The sequence below is a fragment of the Melanerpes formicivorus genome, unplaced genomic scaffold (assembly GCF_026170545.1).
Source record: "Melanerpes formicivorus ecotype bairdi unplaced genomic scaffold, bMelFor1.0.p_v2 SCAF_23, whole genome shotgun sequence".
In the NCBI taxonomy this organism is placed as follows: Eukaryota; Metazoa; Chordata; class Aves; order Piciformes; family Picidae; genus Melanerpes; species Melanerpes formicivorus.
The window spans coordinates 12,365,292-12,390,421 of NW_027142375.1; the positions used below are offsets into that span (position 1 = coordinate 12,365,292).

The 25,130-nt window shown below is 39.2% G+C and overlaps 1 protein-coding gene across 1 annotated transcript in view; it reads left to right on the plus strand.

Moving 5' to 3' along the window:
- Window positions 1-25,130, plus strand: part of THSD7A (thrombospondin type 1 domain containing 7A) — a 307,882-nt gene that overhangs the window by 52,063 nt on the left and 230,689 nt on the right. The window contains exon 4 of the mRNA XM_068152522.1: window positions 1,012-1,130. The gene's annotated coding sequence lies outside the window, so the exon portion shown is untranslated. The remainder of the gene's footprint in view (window positions 1-1,011; window positions 1,131-25,130) is intronic.

Here is a 25,130-nt window from a genome sequence, read left to right on the forward strand (position 1 = left end):
AACAAGGGTACAAGTAAGGAACGAGTGGTCTTTGTTGCAGTCCATCTTTTTGTATTCCATTTAGCTTGTTCTTTAGTGTCCTTCATTAGAGAGAAGAGGAAAGTTGTATTAGCAACAAGGCTGAGGATTTTCCTGAACTCCAAAAAGTGAGTTGGGACATAGAGCAAATGGAGCAGAAGAGAATGGCTGAGTTATGGATTTTGGTTGGTTTTGGTTTTTTTTCCTGTTTAGCTGGCATGTTTAACCTAGCTCAGGAAACCTGGAGGTGTGATTTTATAACTGCAGAATCATTCTACCTGTCCTTTTCATTACTTGGTGCTGTGCGTGATATATTTGGTCATGTTTGTATCAGTTGATTGCCTGGGCCAATTAATTTGTCAAAAGGTTTAGATTTCAAGATGGATGTAAAGATTTAAATTTGAATCATTTGGGACAGTAATGGCTGGCAGGTAGCATAATGCTTAAATTAAAAATCGAATAGCTTCAGATTGCAAATAAAGATCTCTTTCAGTGTATTTGGAAAAGTACAGGCAAGTCTAAGCCATGATTCAGAAGAATGTCCTCTTCAATTAGAACTTTGAGATTGATGTAAGTAATGTGATCAGATGGCATAAATGGAAAAAAAAAAGAATGGGAGGAGAAAAGGTTCAAAACAGATGCCTGGCAGCAGTTTTAACACAGAACCAAAAATGTGTGGAATGACCTTCCAGACATGATAATGCTATGGAGAGTTAAATATTGGGCTATTTGGGGAAATTAGAAATGATCTAGTGGCATGGGAAGCACAGTGGGAACCATTAAAATACACTTATTTTTGCGTGTCCTTGGATATGTAGAGATATTAATGCTGAGTTTACTATTGGTTGTGTGCAGTTTAGATATTGCAACACACTGTCCATCAGTGCTTTCTCCTTGGTGAATCACAGGGGGAACTGGCATGATTTTGTTTATTTCTTTTGGGTTTAATTTATTTAACTTTTGCCTTCTGAGTTTTTACCTACTTATTTACAGGTTTCTTCTGAACGTGCTGCATCCTGTCCTCATGGTATTACTTTAGCGGGCCGTGGAGCCACGATGATTGTGAAGTCCCTCACCAGCACTGGACCTTAAATGTTTGCTGAGGCAGAAAGGTGTGTATGGTTACTACTACTTATGACAGATGGAGGAATTCCATCTGGAGTATTAGTTTGTTTCTCTGCTGTCAGCTTTTTGATGCTTCTTACAGAAAATTTGAAATGCTCTTTTACATCAGCAGCAATTACCTTTGCTTAATTGAGACAAGATTTACAGATAGAGCTCCAGTGCTACTTGTAGGACTACTGCCGAGTCCGACAAGTAGGCTATGAAAGCAGACATGATTTGTATGTGGGTAAAATAAACTGCAGTTAGTCTAAATTAAATGCAGAGCTTCAGATTTGTATTTTCAGTCCAGTTATAAATATGTCTGAGGTAATAATAGCTAAATTGCTGTTGTGCACTTAGAGTGTCTCTCACGTCAAAAATTGATTGTAAAACTGTACAGATCATAATCAGTGACTCTATCTTTGAGTAACTTAGCTTTGACTAAAAAGTAATCATAGTCATGGGAAAATGTTTTCCTGTTCTGCAGTTTATGGGTGTATATATAGTTTGAGCATAAATCCTACAGTGATCAAAGTTGGAAAGATTAATTTCTGACCAAGGCAGAATAGATTCTTTTCTATTAAATGGTATAATTTTTAGTCAGTTTGTGATCTTTGGGGACAAAAGCAGGAGTGTGGACCCACAATTTCTACAGAATCAATAGTCTGACCAGTTTTGTATTAGTTGTGTTTCATTGACTGAAATCCTATACAAGTTGCTTTTACTTACTCAGTTCTCATTGATTTTCCTTTTCACTGTATGTGACAGATCTGACCTCACAATAACTTGGATGCTTCATAATCAGAAGGTTGGGGGAAAAAAAAATAACAAATTTGGTTTAATATAGCAACTATTGATCAAATTTCTATGAAAGGTACAATAATGAAAGGCCAAAAATCCTTTGGAAGGTGGATATGCCTGGATTGTCTCCAAGCTGCTACAGAAAAACCTTACAACCTCTCAAACATTCCTAACACTGTTTTTGTATAAAATATGCAGTGCATATGACTGTGTTGCTGTTGCATTATTGACAGTTAGTTGTCCTAACAGACAGCTGTGCTGTCATTCAGAGTACATACCAATAAATCCTGTAAAACAGGATTGCAGATAATAAGATATTTGGGTTTTATCTTAAATAAATTACAGATCTTGCATGCTGTTGCAGCTATTCTTAGACTTCACTGTTTTCCATTGCTAATTATTTTGTATTTTAGAAATAAGATATAAAAACTAAGTAAAATGCTAATGGTAATGATTGGACATGGGTAATTGAAGAAGGAATAAACCCAGAGTGTTCAGGTATTAGCATGAGAAAAGGGAGGGAAGCATAGTCATTCTGATTGTTATATTGTATAAAAATAATTGGTTAATTATCATAATTACATTCTTGTTCATAATATCAAGGTCAAATGAAATAATGGTAGCAGTAGAGGAATGTCATTGTACTGATTCTGGCAGATACTCATTGAGAAAATGAGTTTGGTAGTGTTGAAAAGAGATAGGTGAATATCAAACCCAGAGGACTTTGCTGTATTTCATATTCTGCTGGGAATTCCAAGTTCAGCCATGGACTGGGAAAGGATGGAAGGTTTCAGCTCCTCTTTTTCCTTTTCACTCCTTAAGAAGTGCTGTTTTGAAGATAATGTTACAGTGGAATATATGTATTTTTAATAGTAACTTAAAAGTTTATCTTTTTTAACAAAGGAACATTATGTTCTGGGTTAGGTGTTTGTGGTTAGAAATACTGAACAAATTGTTCTGGTTTCACCATTTTTCATTGGTCATTAATGAAGGTTATGAATGTTTTCATCATACGGGTGTTGGCTGTTTTTCTCCCTCATTCCAGAAATCATTAATAGTAAGAGGAACCATTTATTTTGGGCTGGTGGGTGGTAGAAATGAAATAGAATTAGAATGGTTTGCGTTGGAAGGGACCTCTAACCCTAGTCTAATCCTCCCCTGCAGTCAGCAGGGACATCCTTCATTAGATCAGGTTGCTCAGAGCCTTACCAAGCCTGACCTTGAATGTCTCCAGGGATGGGGCCTCAACTACCTCCCTGGGCAGCCTGTTCCAGTGTTCCACCACCGTCATGGTACAGAACTTGTTCCCAACATTTGATCTGAATTTCCTCTTCTCTAATTTCAAATCACTGCCCCTTGTCCTATCACTACAGGCCTTTGGAAACAGTTCCTCTGCAGCCTTCTTGCCAAGTACCCTTCAGGTACTTGGAATGCACTATTAGGTTTCATTGGAGCCGCCTTCTCTCCAGGCTGAGCAACCCCAGCTCCCTCAGCCTGTCCTTGTAGGAGAGGTATTCCAGCCCTCTGATCATCCCAAGCAGCCAAGAGGGCCAATGGCATCCTGGCCTGCATCAGGAACAGTGTGGCCAGCAGGAGCAGGGAGGTCATTCTGCCCCTATACGCTGCACTGGTTAGGCCACATCTTGAGTACCGTGTCCAGGTCTGGGCCCCTCAGTTTAGGAAGGATGTTGACTTGCTGGAGCGTGTCCAGAGAAGGGCAACGAAGTTGGTGAGGGGTTTGGAACACAAGCCCTATGAGGAGAGGCTGAGGGAGCTGGGGTTGCTTAGCCTGGAGAAGAGGAGACTCAGGGGTGACCTTATTGCTCTCTACAACTACCTGAAGGGAGGTTGTAGACAGATGGATGTTGGTCTGTTCTCCCAGCAGTCAGCACCAGAACAAGAGGACACAGTCTCAGGCTGCGCCAGGGGAGGTTTAGGCTGGATGTTAGGAAGAAGTTCTATACAGAAAGAATGATTGCCCATTGGAATGGGCTGCCTGGGGAGGTGGTGGAGTCATCATCATTGGAGGTGTTCAGGAGGAGACTTGACAGGATGCTTGGTGCCATGGTTTAGTTGTTTAGGTGGGTTGGATTGGTTGACGGGTTGGACGCGATGATCTTGAAGGTCTCTTCCAACCTGGTTTATTCTATTCTATCTTCATGGCCCTCCTCTGGACCCAATCCATCAGGTCCATGTCCTTCCTGTGTTGAGGGCTCCAGAGCTGGACACAATTTGGAAGATTTACACCAGTTGAACATGAGGAGTATAAAATAAGCTTGTTTTGGTTCTAAACTAAACAGATTACACTGGACAGTATTAGTGGATGCTAAAAGGCATTTTGAGTAGTCCATGCTATCAGCTCAACTTACTCATGGAGAAATATGTTAAAAGAACTACATCGAACGCCTGCTGTTGCTATTTTTCATAATCCCTGGCAATGTAGCAGCACATGAAGTATAAAGCCAAAACTATACCAGCTGAATAAGTATGAGAAACTTTTGATTGTTTTTTTATGCAAAATTCTTGTTGTGGTATTTAGAAAATATTTCTTCCCAAGTTCCCCAACAACATATTTTGCTTTCTCTAATTTTCTTCGTTCTCTAAATGTTCTTCTGTATAGGTTTGAAATGACAGTAAGGGTACAAAATTGAGCATTCAGAGCATGTGTCTTATATTACAAAAGCAATGAGTTGTTTATCTTCTCCTGAGCCTAGCTGGCTGATCTGATTTAGCTAAATACTTTGTGAAAATGTCATCTTGATGGACATAAGGAGCTTGAAAACATCATCTGAACGTTTGGCAAATGTAAATTAAAAAGAAAAAATCATAATGGAAACAAGTTTGGGTAAGAAGATGAAGTTCTGGATCATTCACTGATAGTCTGCCCTCAGCTCATCCCTTACAATGGATGGAATGCAACAAGAGAGGGCCAGCGGTGACCTGGATGCCTCTGGTGCTGCGTCGTGCTCCCAGCTCTGACTGACACAATGTCTGTGTGGGGTGGCTGCCATTGAGACCTTCTGGCTTTTTGGCCTAAGGCCATGACAGTGTGACTCCATGCTGCAGTCTTAGCCCTAAAACGATGACAGAGTGTTTGCTGAAGGTGACCTTTCTTCTGAAATTGAGTTGGATGTGTTTTACAGTGATTATAACACATAATTTTCTGATGTTCCAAAAGACTTCAGAGAATATTAGGGGTTGGAAGGGACCTTTGGAGATGATCAAGTACAATCCCCCTGCCAGAGCAGGTTCACCTAAGAGCAGGTTGCACAGGGCGGCTTTCAGGCAGGTTTGGAATGATTCCAGAGACGGAGATTCCACCACCTCTTTGGGCAGTCTGTTCCAGTGCTTCACCATGCTCAAAGTAAAGATCCTCCTTGTGTATGGCTGGAACTTCCTATGTTTCAGTTTGAGCACATTGGCTCTTGTACTGTTACTGGGCAACACTGAAAATAGCCTGGCCCCATGCTCATGATGCCCACCCTTTATATATTAATAAGCATTGGTAAGATCCCTCCTCACTCTTCTCTTCTCCAGGTTAAAAAGCCCCAAGTCCTTCAGCCTTTCTTCATAAGACAGATGTTCTAGTCCCCAAATCATCTTTGTAGCCCTTTGCTGTAGTCTTTCCAGCAGTTCCCTGTGACTTTTGAATAGGGGAGCCTATAACTGAATGTAATACTCCAGGTGTGGCTTCACCAGGGCAGAATAGAGGGTGAGGACAACCCCTCCTTGCCTTCTGGCCACACTCTTCTTTCATTGTGCTCTTCACAATGGCTCTTAGGGTATGGTTAAAATCAGATTTATGAAACTGTTTGCATGTGGTTATGCTAGATATTTGATGTTTGACACTGTGAGGGGTGTTTTGTTTTTATTCTGTGGGTGGGTAGCCTTGTATAAATGAAAGGCAATGCAATGCTTTCTCAGCTCACCCAAAGTTAAGTTTTAAAAAGGACTGAAACAGCTGGACACTTCTGGTAATACATGTGTGTCAGTGCTTCATGAAAATGTCACTTAAACAAATTTATGTTTTGAACTGTCAAAAAGAAAGCTTTTGGGTTCCAGTTGGTAATTAACCCCTACCACCCCTTCCCTGACCTCAGCTCCTCTGGCAGGGCATGTATTCTAGAGGGAGGACCTGATCTGTCTTTTCTCCTCTATAATTGCCCCTTTAATTGAAGGTATATGTCTGTAGTTGATGCAGTGGTTGTGGCTCCTATTCCAGGAAAATGGCATTACTGAATCACCTCCGCCTCAGCTAGCATTAGAACCTCAAGTTTAGAGTGAAAATGGGATTTTACTTAAAGCTTGTAGAATTTCTTTGAACGAAGAGGAAAGGGCAGCTTGGGGTTTTGTTTTTGTATTCCTTTATTTTGCTTTTGCCTTTTTTTTTTTTTTAAGTTAAGTTGTATTCATTTTTTCCTCTCAGTTTTCAAGCCTGTGGCAGTTGGTGTTGCCCTTGCAAAGATTTGAGTGGCATGACTTTTGGCAACAGGCTGCATCAATTCTCACTGCAAATATCTGTTTACTACCTGCCCAGCAGCTAGCCCTACTCTCTGGCTTCTCAGTGAAGAAAAGTGTCTTGTATCTACCCATTAATCAGTGTGATCTCTTACTGGCCTTCTCCCATCAGGCCTCTGCCATCATGCTGCTGACTTTTATTTCTGCTTCACCCCTGCCTGTCAGGCATTGTGGGACCTGGGAGCCCTATGCATTGCATTATTTTTCAGTAGCTGGAAGGAAGAATTAGATAGTGATCCATGGATGTCTCTATGAGATGCATTTAATGGATAGCCAAGCTGTCAAATATTTGAAAGTGATGTAGGAGGAATGTTTCTTGCCAGTTCTAATAAGTATCAGAAAGCTGAGATTTGCAGTAAGGGCTGAGGTTCTCAACTTGCCAGAGCAGCAGCTGCCTGCCTGCAAGAGCTCTGGAACCAGAAATGAAACTGTGGCATGGCTGTGCTTGTAAAAATGTCAGCATTTGCCTGCTGTGTTGATGACAAGTTTTAGCTTTTCTTGTAAAATGTTCCCTAATTAACCACTAGCATGTGCCTCTTCTTGGGAATTAAATGTTTAATTTTGCAGAAAGAAAGGAAGAAATCTATTCCTCAGCCAACTGGGAAGAGTTGGCAGCTGTGCCCCAACTCTTTGATATTGCTAAATCAGTTATTGAACTCAAATGGAAAGTCAGATTAAGACTTACAAACATTGCATGATAATTTCATTTCCTTCTTATTGGCGTGACATGTACGTGATGTGCAACTCCTCTGAATCTGCCCTCTATTTTATCTGGGTGTGTATAAATATGCTGCTTAGGCTGAGTCTCATCTCCTTTGTCCTTACAATTTGTCATGAGCAATGCAATTAAGCAGCTCATGAAAAGCGGTATACTAGTACAATTTGGTTTAGGACAGTGCTTTAAACACTTAGAAGAGTGTATCTTAACCATATGCTGTGGCAACAGAGAAACCCATACAGAAAAATAGAAGTATTATTAAAAGCATACAGCTACTGTAATAATACATATGCTAATCTTAGGATGTTAATTACTGTAAAATGTGACTTACTGCCTGAATTTTGGCACCCAAATGGGCATAGACCATTAGTCCATGCTGTGATATGCTTCTGATGCTTTCAAAATAGTGATTTTCATTCTGTTTGTTTTGGTTTTGATAGGTGCTTTACCTAAAAATAGAGATGATCCATGGTGATCCAGGGGCTGGAACACCTCTACTATGGGGATAGGCTGAGAGAGATGGAGTCGTTCAGCTTAGAGAAGACTCTGGGGGATACCTTAGAGCTGCTTTCCAATGCCTAAAGGGATCCTACAGGAAGGCTGGGGAGGGACTTTTCATAAGGGTGTCGAGCAACAGGACAGGGGGGAATGGTTTTAAACTGAGGGAGAGTAGGTTTAGACTGGATCTTAGGAAGAAGTTCTTCAGTATGAAGATGGTGAGACTCTGGAATAGGTTGCTCAGGGAGGTTGGAGTATATCCTCCTTGGTGATGTTCAAGGCCAGGCAGTGGCAGTCAAGTCTAGTTGCAAAGCATCCCTGCCCATGGCGGGGAGGTTGGAGTAGATGATCTCTGAAGTCCCTTCCAACATAAGTCATTCTACTGTTCTATGGGAAGACTGGAGAAGATCTCATCTGGAATAATTTTCATTAAAAGGAGGAAGGTCTTAATGGGGATGACAGAAAACCTGGTATAGGGCCCTGCCAGATACAAGAAAGTATTATAGTGAGATTTTCATGCCTAATACATTTACACAAATAGGACATTTTTGTAACAGATAAAGAAATAATAATTTGGAAATCAGAGGAATGGACAAAATGAAAACTGTTACTTGACTTCCTTTGTCTATACATATAAGATCTCAGTCTTCTAATGCATGATAGCCTGCCCCATGGGGAAAGGAGCTTCCACATGCCTAGCAGTAATGATGCAGCAACCAGCACTCTGGCATTGCCTTTTCACTAACAATAGCTCTTAATTAATAAATTGGTATTTCTCATTACTCTGTTGCTTTCTCTTTCTTGCATGCATGCTATTTGGAGGACATGCTGACACAATAAGTAACAATTATTTTTCCAGTCTTTGATGGCTGTGTTCTAAACTATCTCGACTGGGTGGAAAATAGTCTGGAAAGTTGGAAATCGTTTCTAAGGAGAGATTTTGCAGACTTATTAATGAATTAAATTAAATTTCAGGAATGTCTGGATTAGTTAATGGTGCACAACGCAGTATAATGGATTTGTAACTTGTTTCCAATATAAAAATATCAGACCAAGAAAGATTTCTGATTTATTATATTTGCAGGAGTTTCTGGGTTTTGAATGACGTTTTTGAATACAAAGTGACTCCTCAGAAATACCATAAAATGAGAAAAGCTGCAGGGCAAGTTGTGCTGCTAGTGAGTGATGATCCTTCTATCTGGCAGTTCAGTCAACTTGAATAATACAAGGTTTATGTGATTTATTAACTTACAATGCTGAAAGAGTATCTACTAATATAAATGTTTCCAATATAAAAAAAAAAAAAAAGGAATAAAGAGAACTTACTAAATGGAAAAGATAATATTGTATTTTTTTTTTCTTGGTTTTATGTTCTTCTAGCCTGCAGCTGTAGTGCAGCTGCTCTAAGTGCAAATGCAAATACCAAGTTGCTTAATGGGGTAATTAAAGACAGTGGAGGAAAGTTATGTAACAGATACTTACTAAGTGTAAAACGTACTCAAGCCATACCAAATGATTTATTAAGCTGTGTAATTGTGTCCTGAGGATGCATACCACTTCTTGAATAGTTCTTTTTCTAAAATGGGAAGTGAAAATAGAAAGGTCCTTTCTTAGTTCTGCAGATTCTGAGTTCTTTTTGTTCATTTTACTTGAATAGGTTAATTTGACATTTTCCCCCATTATTAACCCAGCTTCCCTGTATAGTTGAAAAACAATATATTGAAATCTTGGCTAGCAGCTGCATTATCAGGAAGACCATTATGGGAAACAGTTTTCAGGAAAATTGCTTTGTCTTCAAATTATATCCAGCATTGCTCTGCTCAGCTTTGTGTAGAGCATCCTGAATGTAATTGAGGACAGAATCCAAGGGCACAGTGCATTGTGTAGTTTAGGAGGGGAGACAAAAACTGCATGTTTAGCACATTCAGAAATGCATGATGAGACTTAAATTTTCAAAACTATAAGCTTTTGAAACTGGACTTTATTTGTCTTATTACTAAAACTAATATGCAAAAGCTTTCAACATGCTAGGCAATATGCTAGCAGTATAATATTTGGGTTACCCACTGGAATTGTTTTCATTTAGGAACAAAGTGTAAAACTGAAGTGCAATTAGCAGTATAAACACTCTCTCTCTCTCTCTCACACACACATACATATATATGCACTATATACATATAATATTCAATATACATTTGAAAGGAAATTTCTTGCATTCTAAAGAATAGAATCACAGAATCACAAAATTGTCGGGGTTGGAAGGGACCTCAAGGATCATCAGTTCCAGCCCCCCTGACCATGGGCGGGGACACCTCACACTAGATCAAGTTGCCCAGAGCCACATCCAGCCTGGCCTTAAAAACATCCAAGGATGTGGCTTCCACCACCTTCCTGGGCAACCTGTTCCAGTGACCTGTTCCAGTGTCTCAGCAACCTTATGGTGAAGAACTTCTTCCTGACATCTAATCTAAATCTCCCCTCTTCTAGCTTGGATCCATTCACACTAGTCCTGTCACTACCCAGCACACTAAAAGGTTGGCTTTCTGGGCTGCAAGAGTCCACTGGTGGCTCATATTGGGACCCCCAAATCCTTTTCTTCAGGGCTGCTCTCAAGTCAGTCGCTGCCCAGCCTATATTGATGCCTGGCATTGCACTAACTCAGATGCAGGACCCTACACTTGGTCTTGTTGAATCTCATGAGTTTGTCACAGGCCCACCTCTCCAGCCTGTCAAGATCCTTCTGGAGTGTACGCTGGCTTTGCTATTAGAATGTATATTGATGTGTAACATTGATGTGTTAGATTATGGTACTGGAAAATTTGAAAGGTGCACTCTGATGGCACATGACACTGTCTTTTTGCAACTCATACCATATCATTTCAGGCAGGATCCCACTTGCTTCTGTCATGAAGTATGAATGCCAGTATCAGGGACAGTCTTCTGGTTCCTGACCTCAAACATGTCTCTGAGTATTTATTTTCTGATTCTTTATCTAACATTCTAGTTCAAGAATTTATGTCCACTCCCTGCCATCATGTACCCTGATGCAGACAGTGTTGAGAGCACAGGGCATCTGCTTTGGGTCTGCCTTGCAGCAAGGAAGGTAATTGCCAGTAAGGTCCATGCTTGGCTGTTGCAATGATGCTTCTCATGCTGCCAGGATCACACCTGCTTAATTAGTCTTGCACGCAAGACATAGTGTAATTGGTGTAATAAAATCTTTGATCATTGCTCTCCAATTACTGTCTCTATTGGGAATTGCATGACTTGTGGTTCTTTAAACCTTTATTATAATTCTATGTGGGGGGGGTTGGGGGTTTTTTGTTTGTGGATTTTTTTCCTCTCTTGAGTAGGTCAAGAGGTATTTCTGTGGCGCCAGACAATCTCTACTTGCTGAATTTCAAACTCTTCCAGCTTGAGAGAATTTTGTCATAGTGCTTCTTAGGGAATTTGTAGTCAATTTTTTGCTTTTAAAATTGTAGGTGTTAGGGACCCTCCTGGGGTTTGTTGTTGTTTTTTGTTTGGTTGTCTTTTTTTGGTTGGTTGGTTTGGTTTGAACTAACTTCTTGTTATTGAGTACTCCATAAAAAGCACCGGGTCAAAACAACCTCAAAAATCATCACCTCTGTCATTACACTGAGGAATATGTCTAGCTGTAGAATAGCTGGATTAATGTAGTAATAATTAACTGAAATATGGTCTTTCAATGGAAATGTTTAATATGAAGCACAGGCATTGCTCCCATAAACCATACACTAAGGCTAAAATTTTACTTGCAAATACTTATGTATATATTTCAGAAACCATCTAAAAGCCATCTTTCTATTTTCATGAACTCTCTAATGATGTTACCGCAGTATCACTAAGGTTGGAAGAGACCTCGAGGATCATCGTGTCCAACCTATCAACACAGACCTCATGACTAGACCATGGCACCAATTGCCATGTCCAATCCCCTCTTGAACACCTCCAGGGATGGTGACTCCACCACATCCCTGGGCAGCACATTCCAATGACTAATGACTCTCTCATTGAAGAACTTTCTCCTCACCTCGAGCCTAAACTTCCCCTGGCACAGCTTGAGACTGTGACCTCTTGTTCTGGTGCTGGTTGCAAGAGAGAAGAGACCTTCCCCTTCCTGGCTACAACCACCTTTCAGGTAGTTGTAGAGAGCAATGAGGTCACCCCTGAGCCTCCTCTTGTCCAGGCTAAACAATCCCAGCTCCCTCAGCCTCTCCTCATAGGGCTTGTGTTCAAGGCCTCTCCCCAGCCTTGTTGCCCTTCTCTGGACATGTTCAAGTGTCTTGATGTCCTTCCTAAACTGAAGGGCCCAGAACTGGACACAGTAACCAATGCAGAGTACAGGGGCACAATGATTTCCCTGCTCTTACTGGCCACACTATTCCTAATGCAGGCCAGGATTCTGTTAGCCTTCTTAGCCACCTGGGCACGCTGCTGGCTCATGTTTAGGCAGCTGTCAATCAGCACCCCCCGGTTCCTCTCTGTTTGGGAGCTCTCCAGCCACTCTGACCCCAGCCTGTAGCTCTGCATGGGGTTATTGTGGCCAAAGTGCAGCACCCATCACTTGGACTTGTTGAATGCCATCCCGTTGGACTCCGCCCATCTGTCCAGTCGGTCGAGGTCCCTCTGCAGAGCCCTTCTACCCTCTAACTGACTAACATCTGCTCCTAACTTGGTGTCATCTGCAAATTTGCTGATGACTGACTCAATCCCCTCATCCAGATCATCAATGAAGATGTTAAAGAGGATGGGGCCCAGCACTGATCCCTTGGGGATGCCACTGGTGCCTGGCTGCCAGCTGGATGTGGCACCATTCACCACCACTCTCTGGGCTCAGCCCTCCAGCCAGTTCCTAACCCAGCACAGAGTGTTGCTGTCCAAGCCATGAACTGACAGCTTAGCCAGCTGTTACTCTAGGGAAAAATAGGATTGTGGCTTTCTTTCCTTCAGAGATTGTGGTTCATGATAACTTACATATACTTATAAATGTTAGTTAGAAGTATTTGAAGGTTATCTGATAAAGGTGAGTGGTATAAAAACCCAGGCTTTGATAAGAGATGTGAAGTCCTTGGTTAAATTCTAAGCAGAAACTTAGTATGCCACTTTAGCAACAGAAATACAAAGGAAAATGCATAAACTGGATTTTAAAAGAAACATGCTAGTGGTCACACTTATAATTTGGTATAATTGTGGTGTTTCAGTTGAAACATCCCTGCTTTAGGAAACACTAGTATTTTGTATTTTATATTGTAGCCTGATGTTAAGTTTCAAAATCAGTGCCCTTGTATCTTGCAGTTGCTAACTTGGTTTTTAGAGTGGCAAAAAGGGGTAGTCCTTGGGAGTAATCTGGTCTGGTTGGTAACATGGATTTATGCAGGCAAAGTGTGGTCTGATTTAACCAATGTCAAAATGATGCAGGTAGAAGAAAATGGTGCAGGCTATATGTTCAGAGAGCTCCTGCATCCTTGACTGAGAAAAGCAGATTCTAGAGAGGACTTAAGAGAGTCAGAGCAGGAAAAGTAACTCCTTGTGAGCTCCTGGAGATTAGTTCAGTCTGGGTCTGTGAAATAGTGGAGGAAAGGATAAAAGTCAGCATTTAGTAGAAAGGCTAAAAAACTTGTTATTTAGTCTGTGAAATCGATGCTGGGAAAGTTCTTTGTGATTGATGTTGATAGTTTAAAAGGGTGCAAAAGAGCAGAAGGTGTGGAAAAATGTCACGTAAGTATTGCTTGAGGAAAGCCTGCAAAAAACCTCTGTTTGTTTTATCGACAGAATTCTTAAGTATTTCTGTGTGTAAGGTGCATAAATCCCTTCAGAGAGGTAATAAATATTGGGTGAAAGAAAATAGTCTGTTAAAGTAGATGTTTCTGAAAAATGGGCACTAAAGAATGGATCATAATTAGTGGTTTGGAAATATTTGGGGGAGTTCAAGGTTTGTTAATAAGCCTGTGTAACTGGAAGGATTCATCAGAGCATTCTGTGGCTGGAAACAGTCTGTCCCTATTTTCAGTTTACTCACAGTTGAAGATAGCTGCATTTCCACAAATGAGCTTGCTCATCAGTGTTTTATTCTTATTAGCAGATTATAGAGGCTATTCTCTGCCTGCCTAGCTCTCTACATTTTTGTGTCATACTAGAAACACAGAAAAAGTTCAAGATCATCTGTGTTGGAAACTATTAGATGTTTGTGGTCCATGTTTTGCAAATATTTCTTAGTCCAAACCCAGTGTTTGTCCAGAAGGGAAGCTTGTGAAAAGCAGAAGAATAGGGAATAGACTGTTTTATGAATGAAAGTGTTAAAGGACTTCAATTGCTATATAAATAAATACAATTTTAACTTTTTGTTGTTGCAGAGGGAAGGAACATACATGGGAGAAAGCAAAGGCTTAATCTAATTTAGGTGTCTGTAGCTGAGTAAGTAACAAGGGCACCTCTTCTATATTAAAAAAAGCATTTAAAATGTTTTAGGGCAAGATTCATCTGAGATATACTTCCAAGAAGGATAAATTGTATCTTACTGACTAGATCTTTATTGACTGTAACAAAGTATAGCTGAAATGTAGCTGACAACAATGGACACTGATGAATCCTATCCAGGATATGTATTGCAGAACTCCCACAGGCAGTGCAGTGTTGCATATTTCCATCAGAATTCATGTACTTCCTGAAATAGTTGCAAGAAAATTGCATCCATTCTTTCCAAGCGTAGCAGTATGAAAGTTTAAGCACTTGATTAATGGAGAAAAAAAATAATCAAAATGCATTGTATGGTTGACTGATTTATGCTGAAAAGTGCTGTTTATCTTTGAACTCTCAGATTGGAGGTCAGAGTGGATTGTGTAACTTTTCCTTTGTTTCAGAACATTCTGTGCAGATGTGATTGAGCAGAAAGATTTCTCTCAGACAAAAGCAGAGCAGACTTCTCTAGCTGTTGTCTATCTTGAACACAGTGAATACAGGCTTGGGTACTGAGTGCCTCTAACTGGTATTTTGGAGTGAGGAGAGAAAAGTTCTGATGAGTGATTCTGACCCATTTTCTTCAACATTCTCTCTTTAGGAATGCTGAACTGCATTTCAGAAGGAAAATATCTAGTGTGTGTTCAGACTAGTCTTGCTAATAACTAAACATTCAGATCCTGAGAGGACTTTGTAATAACTCAGTAGGGTTTACAGTCCTATGGTAACAAGGTTGAAGTGGTCAACTGAAAATATTACTCAGTCAAAACAAATATGATTAACCAATACTGTGAGGTACTTAATGAGGTGTTCCACAAAACCAGTGTTGTTTCAACCACCATTTTGGTCAGATTTTCCTCACTGTTCTTTTTTCTTATTAGAAGATCTTAGTAAAAATCAGTTCTGGATTCTTACCAAAGCTCCCAACAATGAGGTATGATGGTTTTGTACAACCCAGCTTTTCTTTTGTGGATTGCACCTATTCATAGTTACTTGAGCTTGCTGGCCCCTGTACACTGCACTGGTTAGGCCACATCTTGAGTACTGTGTCCAGTTCTGGGCTCCTCAGTTTAGGAAGGATGTTGACTTGCTGGAGTGTGTCCAGAGAAGGGCAACAAAGCTGGGGAGGGGTTTGGAACACAAGCCTTATGAGGAGAGGCTGAGGGAGCTGGGGTTGCTTAGCCTGGAGAAGAGGAGACTCAGGGGTGACCTTATTGCTGTCTACAACTACCTGAAGGGGGGTTGTAGACAGGCAGAGGTTGGTCTCTTCTCCCAGGCAGCCAGTACCAAAACAAGAGGACACAGTCTCAGGCTGCACCAGGGGAGGTTCAGGCTGGAGGTCAGGAGGAAGTTTTACACAGAGAGAGTGATTGCCCATTGGAATGGGCTGCCCGGGGAGGTGGTGGAGTCACCATCGCTGGAGGTGTTCAGGAGGAGAATTGACAGGGTGCTTGATTGCATGATTTAGTTGGTTGGGTGGTGTTGGATGATGGGTTGGATGCGATGATCTTGAAGGTCTCTTCCAACCTGGTCTGGTCTGGTCTGGTCTGGTCTGGTCTATTCTATTCTATTCTATTCTATTCTATTCTATTCTATTCTATTCTATTCTATTCTATTCTATTCTATTCTATGACTGATAGCTAAGCAGTCTGCTTCACCACACCTCCTTCACATCAATTTGGAGAAAAAAAGGTCAAATTCTGATGCCTAGTGTGACTTCTTTTAAACAAGATTTATGTCTTCCTGCAGCAAACTAACTGATGCATCAGCCAAATTTGGTTTGGAAATGTTTCAGGTTCATAATCTTTCCAAATGAGATGAGGATCAAAACCTAATAGCTAATAACCATTAGGCCAAGGTGTTGCTTTATTACGGCACTGGATGCAAAGGTGTCACCCTCCAAATTGGCATCAACCCAAAAGTGGTCCCAATGTGCTTTATACACTTAAAGCTTATACATATTCATTAAATTCTGGGATATGGTTTACATATGCATGGAGTCATTTAAACAGATAGAGTCCTTTTACTTCTTGTTGATGTCAGCTTCTTAGTGTGTGAATCTTTATGTTTGGCCCTGTTGAAGTTTTCAGTCACTATTTTGCAATTCTCTCTATCTTTTTTGCAGCTCAAGGCCTCACCATTATTTATGTCTAGAAGCTAATTGCTCTTAGCTGTTGGGAAAGTTTTCTAACAGAGAGAAATTCTAACAGAAAGAAAAACACTTTGTGAATAACAAGCAGTGAATTTCCCCACTTCACAAATGTTGGGAGAACAGCTTCAAGCTTATGGTAAAAGGCTAAAAATGTCTTTTGTGCTTTTGTCTGGCTCTGCTACATTAAATGAAAGCAGTGGTTTACTCTGCTTTACAATAGAAAAAGTGATGTATATATTAAGTTGTGATGTTTATTACTCTAGGAGTTCATGTTTGGCCATTACATGCAGAAATGGCCACACTTACTTGGATGTGATAGGTGAATAATTACCAACTTAATTATGTGCATGGTTTTGTGCACTGTTATGTTTTTATAGGGTTTTCAAAATTAGGGCTAGATGGGTAGGATTACTGTCAGGGTAATATAACCCTTCACTGCCCCAATGGCATAGGTAAGGAGAGTACTGTAGAGGTGTGTAAGTAAGTGCTGTGAAGGCCTGCTTTATAAGGCCATGCACAACTGCCCTTAATATTCAACCCTGTGTTAGTGTAAGAGTAAATGGGAAGCAGAAGGTAGGTGCTAGACTAGTTCTAGAGTAACCCAGTGGGCACTTTGAATGATCTCAGAGGTCTTACCTTGGTGTGGCCAGCACTGCTCTGTTTATTTTCAAAGGGCCATACTTTTGTGGCTCCACTATTGAACAGATGTGCAATAGGCTCTAATGAAAACTCTTGGTCTCAGAAGTTACCTGGAGTGACTGAATGCTACTTATAAAAGCACTTTCTATCAGAACACAAAAATATGGTTTATTTCTGAAGAAAATAATAATATTCCAGATGTTTTATATACATTCTAAACATTATACTTCCTTTTGTGTACTGAAAATAGCTGCCTGAGAGCATATTTTGTAGATAAATACACAGTAAAGCTTGTTTCTCTTTCCCCCACAGTGTATCACAGATGGAGTAAATGGGGCTGTAACTCCCCTGGGTGTTAAAAATGCACTACCTTGGTTTGGATTCTGTGACTGCATCATTGCCTCACTGCTAAAACTGACTCAGTCTGGCATACTGGATGCAAAGCCCTGCTAGATTAGATCTTTTTATGGATTGTTAATCATCAAAACAGAGACTGTAACGTATTGCAAATATTTACTGGCCTGCAAGTGCTCTCATGCCTGCATAATCTGATAGATCGGAAAGGCAGTCATGAGCAGGTAAGATGTAGAATTAGTAACTGTAACAAGAGTTTTGACTTAATTAAAATGCTTGTCTTTCAACCTGGCAGAAATATCTCTCTGGAGTTAAAGGAAAAAAATCAGTTTTTATTCTTAAAATGATCACTTAAAATGATCAGGGAAACTGATTGACATGAATGCAAGCTTTGTCCAGAAATACTTTGTACGTGTTGAATTTCCTATTTTTAGTGTATGATGTATGTCAGAACACAGAATACAGTTGGAATTCATGCAAATCTATCTGCTTTGTACATTCACTTCCCTTTATTTTTTTCCCACAAACTAGTATGTGTGGATTGGTGAAAATTGTTTTAAAGATCCCCTGACCTTCCCTCCTTCCCTCCTTCCCTCCTTCCCTCCTTCCCTCCTTCCCTCCTTCCCTCCTTCCCTCCTTCCCTCCTTCCCTCCTTCCCTCCTTCCCTCCTTCCCTCCTTCCCTCCTTCCCTCCTCCCCTCCTTCCCTCCTTCCCTCCTTCCCTCCTTGTTTTTTCTCCTTTTTAATCGTGGTTTGGTGTTTTGCTACTCACATGAGTTGATGCAATAAAATTTAAGTAACCTCTCTCTTTTAATTCAGTGGAGGTGTTTGTTTCCTGCCAAAGGATTTGTTTTGAAAACTTGGGTCTTACTTTCTCCTCACCTAATGACAAATATATAGAGGAAGTCAAAAGTGCTAACCTTCTTGGAAAGCATATTTAACAGGAAATAGAGGCTATTTTCAAGCAGGAAAGGAAGATTTTAACTCTAACAGGATGTGGATGAACATAATTACCATAGAAACTTATTGTATAGTTAAATTTTATCAAGGAGGTATCTAAATAGAAAATAAACAAATTGTGACACATAATAAGGTGCATTTTGCTAGTGTAATGGATTGGTTGTATGAGTGTATTCTGTTATTTTGGTGGTGTATGAATCCTAATGCTAAAATGCCTTGAAACTTTCCCCTTTTTTAATGAAGTTTAACATGTCTGAAAGACTTGGGTGTTTGTTTTTGAAGTATTTAATTTAGCTAAGGGATTTTCTATGTCCAAACCCTTGAGGCACAGCCACAGAAATCCCAGTGGATAACAATCTAATGGGCAGGGATGAGCAAGACAGCAGCTGAGGGATGCCATCAAGATGAGGACAGTTCTCATTTCAACCATGTGGCTAAGTGCCCTCGCCACATGGTGTCAAGTGTGTTCTGTAACTCCATTTGAGTGGAGTGCTCTTACAGCTTAACTCCGCTGGGCCCTTTGAAAGCATACACATTTTTCTCTGACTTCATGAATTCTGAAATAATTTAATTTCCTTCATCTTTCCTTGCATGTTTATTAGACTCCCACTATGGCTAGGGTAACAGTTTGGAATCAAGCACAAAATAAAAAGATATTTTCTGGAGCTATCACTAATGCGAACTTTGTATTAAAGCAGTGTCTCCAGTGTCTCCTCTAGAGTTAAAGACAAAGCCCAGCCTCTCCACACACTGTATGTGCAGTTGTCATCTGATGGAGAGCTTCAGGATTGCTGCTGAACCATCTCATTCCCAGGCATCCTTCCACAGCCCCAGTCTTGTTTGTTATTCATCATTCTACAAGCTAAGGTAGCCCACACCTTCTGAACTGGGCCTAGTGTTATGCTTCTGCACAGTTTAAAACTTACAGTTACAAACTTATTTTTGTGGCTCTTCTGTTTTGGAATTTGCACTTTTCCTGTGCTGATTTCCTGATCCAGAGTCTGTGCCAGCTCCCACTAACATCACCACTGGGTTTATTCCAGTAATTGTTTTGAATGGAGAACACAGGAGGAGTCCTCAATTTAACTCATTTTCAACAGATTAACCATTTATTTGCTGGTCCTCTTTCTACATGCATTTTGACCTGTAGTTATGGTGTCTTTACAAGAAACACGTTTTGGCCACTACAATATTACTTAGATATTTGCAAAATAAATAAGAGAGTGTAATGGTGGCAGACATACTCTTGGAAATCTGACCTTTCAGATTTCAGTAGCTACCCATCTCTCCTACTTTGTACTTGTAGTTGGAGAGCTGTGTTTTTAATGAACTGTTTGAGCAGGTACATGTAGTCTGGAAGGTCTGGAAGCAATTTCCTTTGGAAGCATTTGCTTTTCTTTCTTTTAACCTCTGTTAATGGACTATCAGTTAAGTAGAGTTGAGTTAATAGCTAAAGGACTTGTAAATGAAATCTTCAGTAATATCTAGGGTTGGTTATTTTATTACCATTGTGGCCAGGATGTGTGAAAGTGAGGAACAAGTAAGTGAGATCTGGAGGATTTATCAGAAGAGAACTCATTATTTGGTTGTCTTCATGGGTGGAGATTTGAAAGCTGAGATGAATATTACAACTAACCCTAGAAGAAGCTTTCTGAAGTGGGAATAGTTGAACATAGAGGTTGAATGTACCTCAAATGCACCTCAAAGCGTGCTTCTTAATGTAGCAAAACTGCATTCTACCACTTCAAAGGCACATCTGGAATACGAAATTTAAGAAACTAAAGAGTTCTTTTCAGTTACTTCAAAATTCTAGTTTACATTTCACAATGCTTGTGAATTATTTAAATATAGTTCATTACAGTTTTACAATTATAGGATTGATAAGACTTTCTTTGGTACAAGTTAAAATTCCAGTACTGTGCTGCACGTACTTTAGTTTGCTTCGGTATGAATGTATGTGGATATTAATCTGTGAGATATTTCTTTCAAAATAGATCTGCTTTCTGACTGTACCTGTCTTTTGAATACCAGGTGTGTAATTTCTCATTCAGCATCTGATAATATTCTACATGTTTGGAAGCTTTCATGTAGAACTATTCTAATAGTAATGTAAGTTTTATGCGGAAACAATAAAATCTTCCTCTGTAGCTTTGAGAGGAAAATCTCTCTGAAGCATTGAGCCTATTATTGTTACTGTCTGTTGAGCTAGACAGTAATCAGCATTAAAGCTACTTCCATTATTCTTTTTAAGATAATATGTGCTCAGGAATTCTAAGACATGTTGTCCTCTTCTCTATCAATGGTATTGCTGAGTCAGAAGAAATAATAATAGCTCCCAGTTGCAAGTATAAGTGTAGTGGGCCAAATCAAGCCTCAGTATTGTTGCACTCACTTTGATTAAAAAAACCCAACCAAAACCTCAAAACACTGAACAAACAAGCAAACAAAGAGGTATGTTACAAAAGTATGTCATTAAGCAAATATTGTTATTTGGACCAAGGAAGACAAGTAGTAATTAGCTAACATTGCACTGTGGGAAACGTGATCTTAACTTTCAGTTGTCTGCTTTAATAGTTCATCCCTGGAGTGGGCATTGGATTAGCCCCATTACTATTAAAGGCTTCATCAGGCAGCCACTTGTAACATGGCTTAATGTGGGTAACTACAGAAATAAACACCTTTCTTCTTTAGGTTTCTTTTTTTCTTCCTTCTTTTCCTTTTTTATTTTTTTAGTGTTACTTAATTGTTTCAACTCTGGAAACAAGACACTTTTAAACGGGTAGGAAAACAGTAGATTGGACCAAACCTGGAGAGTGGGAAAGTGAACAATGGAGGCATGTTTTCATTAGATTAGAAATATCATTCTTTGGAACTCAAGGTGCAAATTATGCCGTGCCATAATGTTCTTTTCAAACACACAAGATAAAATTTGCATATCTAAATTGGATCAGCTTGAATGGGTTTCCCTGCTGTCTCACCCCCTCAGTTGCAGTCTCCCTGAAATGGCCTGCAGGTGGATCCAAATAGTAATTTTTAAGCCTATTTTTAAGAGCATCTCTAAAAGAATTATTGTTTTTCTTTTAGTTTTATTGATTTCTTGTGGTGAACATCAGCAAAAATACTCCTATGCCCATTTGAGTATAATCTTCACAGTAATTGGAGGTTTAAATTTAATTCTCTTTAGGCTAACTTCAAAAATAAGAATTTAAAGTGTCTCAACATAACAGTTGCTTTATAGTGTTAAAATGCCATTAGTGGGCTTGGTTGGTTGTGGGTTTTTTTTGTTTGTTTTATGTCTGTTCTGTTATTTGGTTGTTTGTTGTATTTCTGATTTTTCTTGGTGGGGGAGGGGCTTTCACTGTGTGGTTTTTGTTTGTTTGCTTGTTTTTTAATGAAGCATCTTAGAAGTATGTGTAATTTCTTAAATATAAGTGTAAAAAATATTACCATCCTAAGGGGGTCTCTTAAGAGGAGCCCCTGTAAACAATTTTGTTCTGCACTTTGGGTTTCTCTTCGGTTTTTCATAGATAAATCTACTGATATGCTACTGATTCTGACTTGTCTTTTCCTTTTCCATAAACTTCTTTCTTATCATTTCAATACTGTTTTATTATATTCATCTTGATGGAAGTATATGGATTTTTTTTTTTTCTCTCTTACAACCATTCTCTTTTTAATAGATTTTTTTTTTTTCTCAAGTATGATTTGAGTTCATTTCATCCATCTGCTTGGTTGGTTTTGTGTTCATTTGCTAGCTTGACTGCTTCTGACTTAAAATGGAGAAACAGCAAAAGAATACTTTAACTTCTGAAGACAACAGGGCTTCAGGTCAAAGATAATATTTAATTCCTGAAAAAGAAAGTAAAAAAGTTCTAAGGGGATTATTTTTATGGTGTCTCTCCATAGGTACGCTTTGTTGTATGTAAAAAATGGAGTAGCATGTTCTTAGGCCACAATGGTTTCTGGATGTGACTCAAAAAAAAATAATAAGCAAGAGATGACCTCAGGCTTATGCCAGTTCACCTGTGTTTTATTAGCTAAGCACATATTTCAACAGTGCAATCTTCCCAGGTGAGAATAAGGACTATGCTACAAAGTCCTCATGCTCTGGTTAATGAAGAGAGAAGCTGGAAAGCGTTTGAATTCGCCAGAGTTTCACCAGACCCTGTCCAAGGTGCTGAGGACTGGAATGCATCTCAACGTTGTGAGCTGTTATTGCACCAGCTGTGGTCTTCTGTAGAGTATTGCTCTTAGTTCAAGATTATATTCCGGGTGGGGTTAGTGTTTTGGACTTTTTTATTTGTTTGGGGTCTGTGGGTTTTGTTGTTTTCTATGCTTTGGGGTGCTTTTGGGTGCTTTTTGTGGTTGTTCTGTTTTCTTTTTAACTTCCCATCTGGTGTATATAGAAAGTTAAAGCATTATAGAAAAGAGAAATTTGGTGTTGTAGTTTTCTGTAGGAATAGTTAAAACTCAACATTGGCAACTGTTTATCAGTTTACCTACTGGCCTTAACTCAGACTGGTGTTTCTGACTCTTTGTCTAGAAGTTCTGAAAGTTTAGATTGAGAGTTGGGATTATCCAGCCTGTAGAAGAGAAGGCAATGGGGAGACCTTGTAGCAACTTTTCATGACCTACATGAAAGCCGGGGAGGGGCTGTTTGCAAGGCCATGTAGCACTAGGATGAGGGGCAATGGTTTTAAACTAGAGAAGAGTAAATTTGTATTGGTCTTGAAGAGAAAGCTTTTCACAACGAGGGTAGTAAAATTTGAGAACACATTGCTCAGAGAGGTAGTAGAGACCCCATCCCTGGAGACATTCAGGGTCAGGCTTGATGGGACCCTGAGAAAACTGATCTAGTTAAAGATGTCCCAGCTCACTAAAGGAGCTTTGGAGAAGATGGTCTTTGAGAGTCACTTCCAATCCAATGCATTCTATGATTCCACATACAGTTCTGGTTTATGTATTGATGGAGTGAGTTTGTCTTGTTCTTGTCAAAGTAATTTGAAATTTTATGAGAACATGTTAGGGTTGTTGCTGTATCCCATAATGATGGTACTCTTCTATCAGTCAGAAAACAGAATTATTCCTGGTTGGTATTTCTGGACGTGATATTAACATTGCATGTTTCTTTGAAAATCATAGTAACTGTTTTCTTAGATCCAAATGATATTTGAGGAGGGTGATTGACCAAGAGTCTAATGATTATGTCCAACTCATGGAACCAACTCTTACCACAGTAGAATGACATTAGTAATAGTACTTCTGCAAGAACACTTTGAAATGTCACTGGAGGAGAGTAAAGAACAAGAGCTATAGTTTTATACAGGTTTTGTTTGTTTGTTTGTTTGTTTTTGTTTTAATTGGATTGTAGGATTAATTCTTTTGCCTTAAGCTTTTAGGAAATACAGTAATGTCTAGATGTTATTTTTGTTATGAAGAACATAAAATGCCAGCACTTTGGAAGACAATTCTGACTGTGACAGGGAAAGGAGGAGCTGAACACCAGACAGTGTAGCGCTGTTGTGCTCAATTTCTTCTCCTGTCACTTGTTGATCCATGGCCTGCGCTGATGTTCATAACACAACAAAAGTGCATATTTCCAGAGGTCACATCATGGTTACTATGTTGGAACTCTGAAAATAGAGGATTAGAATGATTTTATGTGAGAGTGTCAGCTTCATTTAGATGATTCTTACATATGTTAATGTTAGCCAAACTATAGGTGTGGTGTTAGGCTTTTTAGTGGGAAGTCTTAGGCAAAGAAAATCATCATAGATTTATTGCTTTTTAATGAATTTCCATTTTATTGCCTTTCTGGCTAACCCTTAGTCTTTTAAACTGCATTTATGGTTCATAACAATGCTGAAGTGTTACAGTACAGAGACATAACACTTGTGCTAAGTGTTCTTTCTCATCTCCTTTTAGATTTGTTGAAAGTATTTGCCATCAGACAGATTGTGGATTATTAGCTCATTATGGAACTCAGGGTATGGAAACTATAATTACAAATTATATATTTGCTTTTCTGTAAGACAATGCCTCGAAAGTTTACAAATAATCTTTGTGAAAAACTGGTGTGTCTGCTTTGCAAAAAAGTTTGCCTTGCCACAGTGAAGCTAATTATTCTCAACACACACTAGCTATGTCAAATTGCAAAACAAACATCAGACTTTGTATGTTGTAGGAATTAAAACACCATCAGTTGAGTTAATGAAGAGCATACAATGAATATCATCTCATTTTTGCAATGCAGTTAAAGTGAAAGCCATTTAAAGAACTGTTGAAAAAAATTCATTATTTAGAGGGAAAACAAACTATAAAGCAAATGTTTACAATCTATTTTAATTACTTTCTGCTTAGAGGTATGCTTTAGGTTTATTTATTGTTTGATTTCAAATTCTTTCTCTTAATGGTGTAAGAATACAGTGGCTAATGGTCCATTCTGAAATCAGTTTGAATACAATCATCTGTATTCCATTGCATAAAGCCAAAGAAACTCATTTGGGATTGTTTCATTATGATATCATCTGAAGACCAGTACTTATAATTGCAGGTTAATGTAAGGATGGGAGTGTTAAAGAGAATATGAAACACAGAAGGGAATGAAAATTCTTCAGATGGGGAAAAATGAGTTCTGAATTATGTTCTGAAGACATGAATGCAATGAAAATGCCTTTCCTTATTCATGTTTTAATTGTTTTTCTTTCATATAATTTGCTTACAAAAAGAGCACTGCAAAAAATGTTTTATGTAACTGATTTCCTTTAAAATTTCCTAATGCTTGGTGAAAATAAGAAGTAACGATAAAACTAAGACTGTAACAATTATTGGCCAAAGCGAATACAGATTTTCTTTTTACATTCCTGTAAGACAGATAGGAAGATTGATTTTC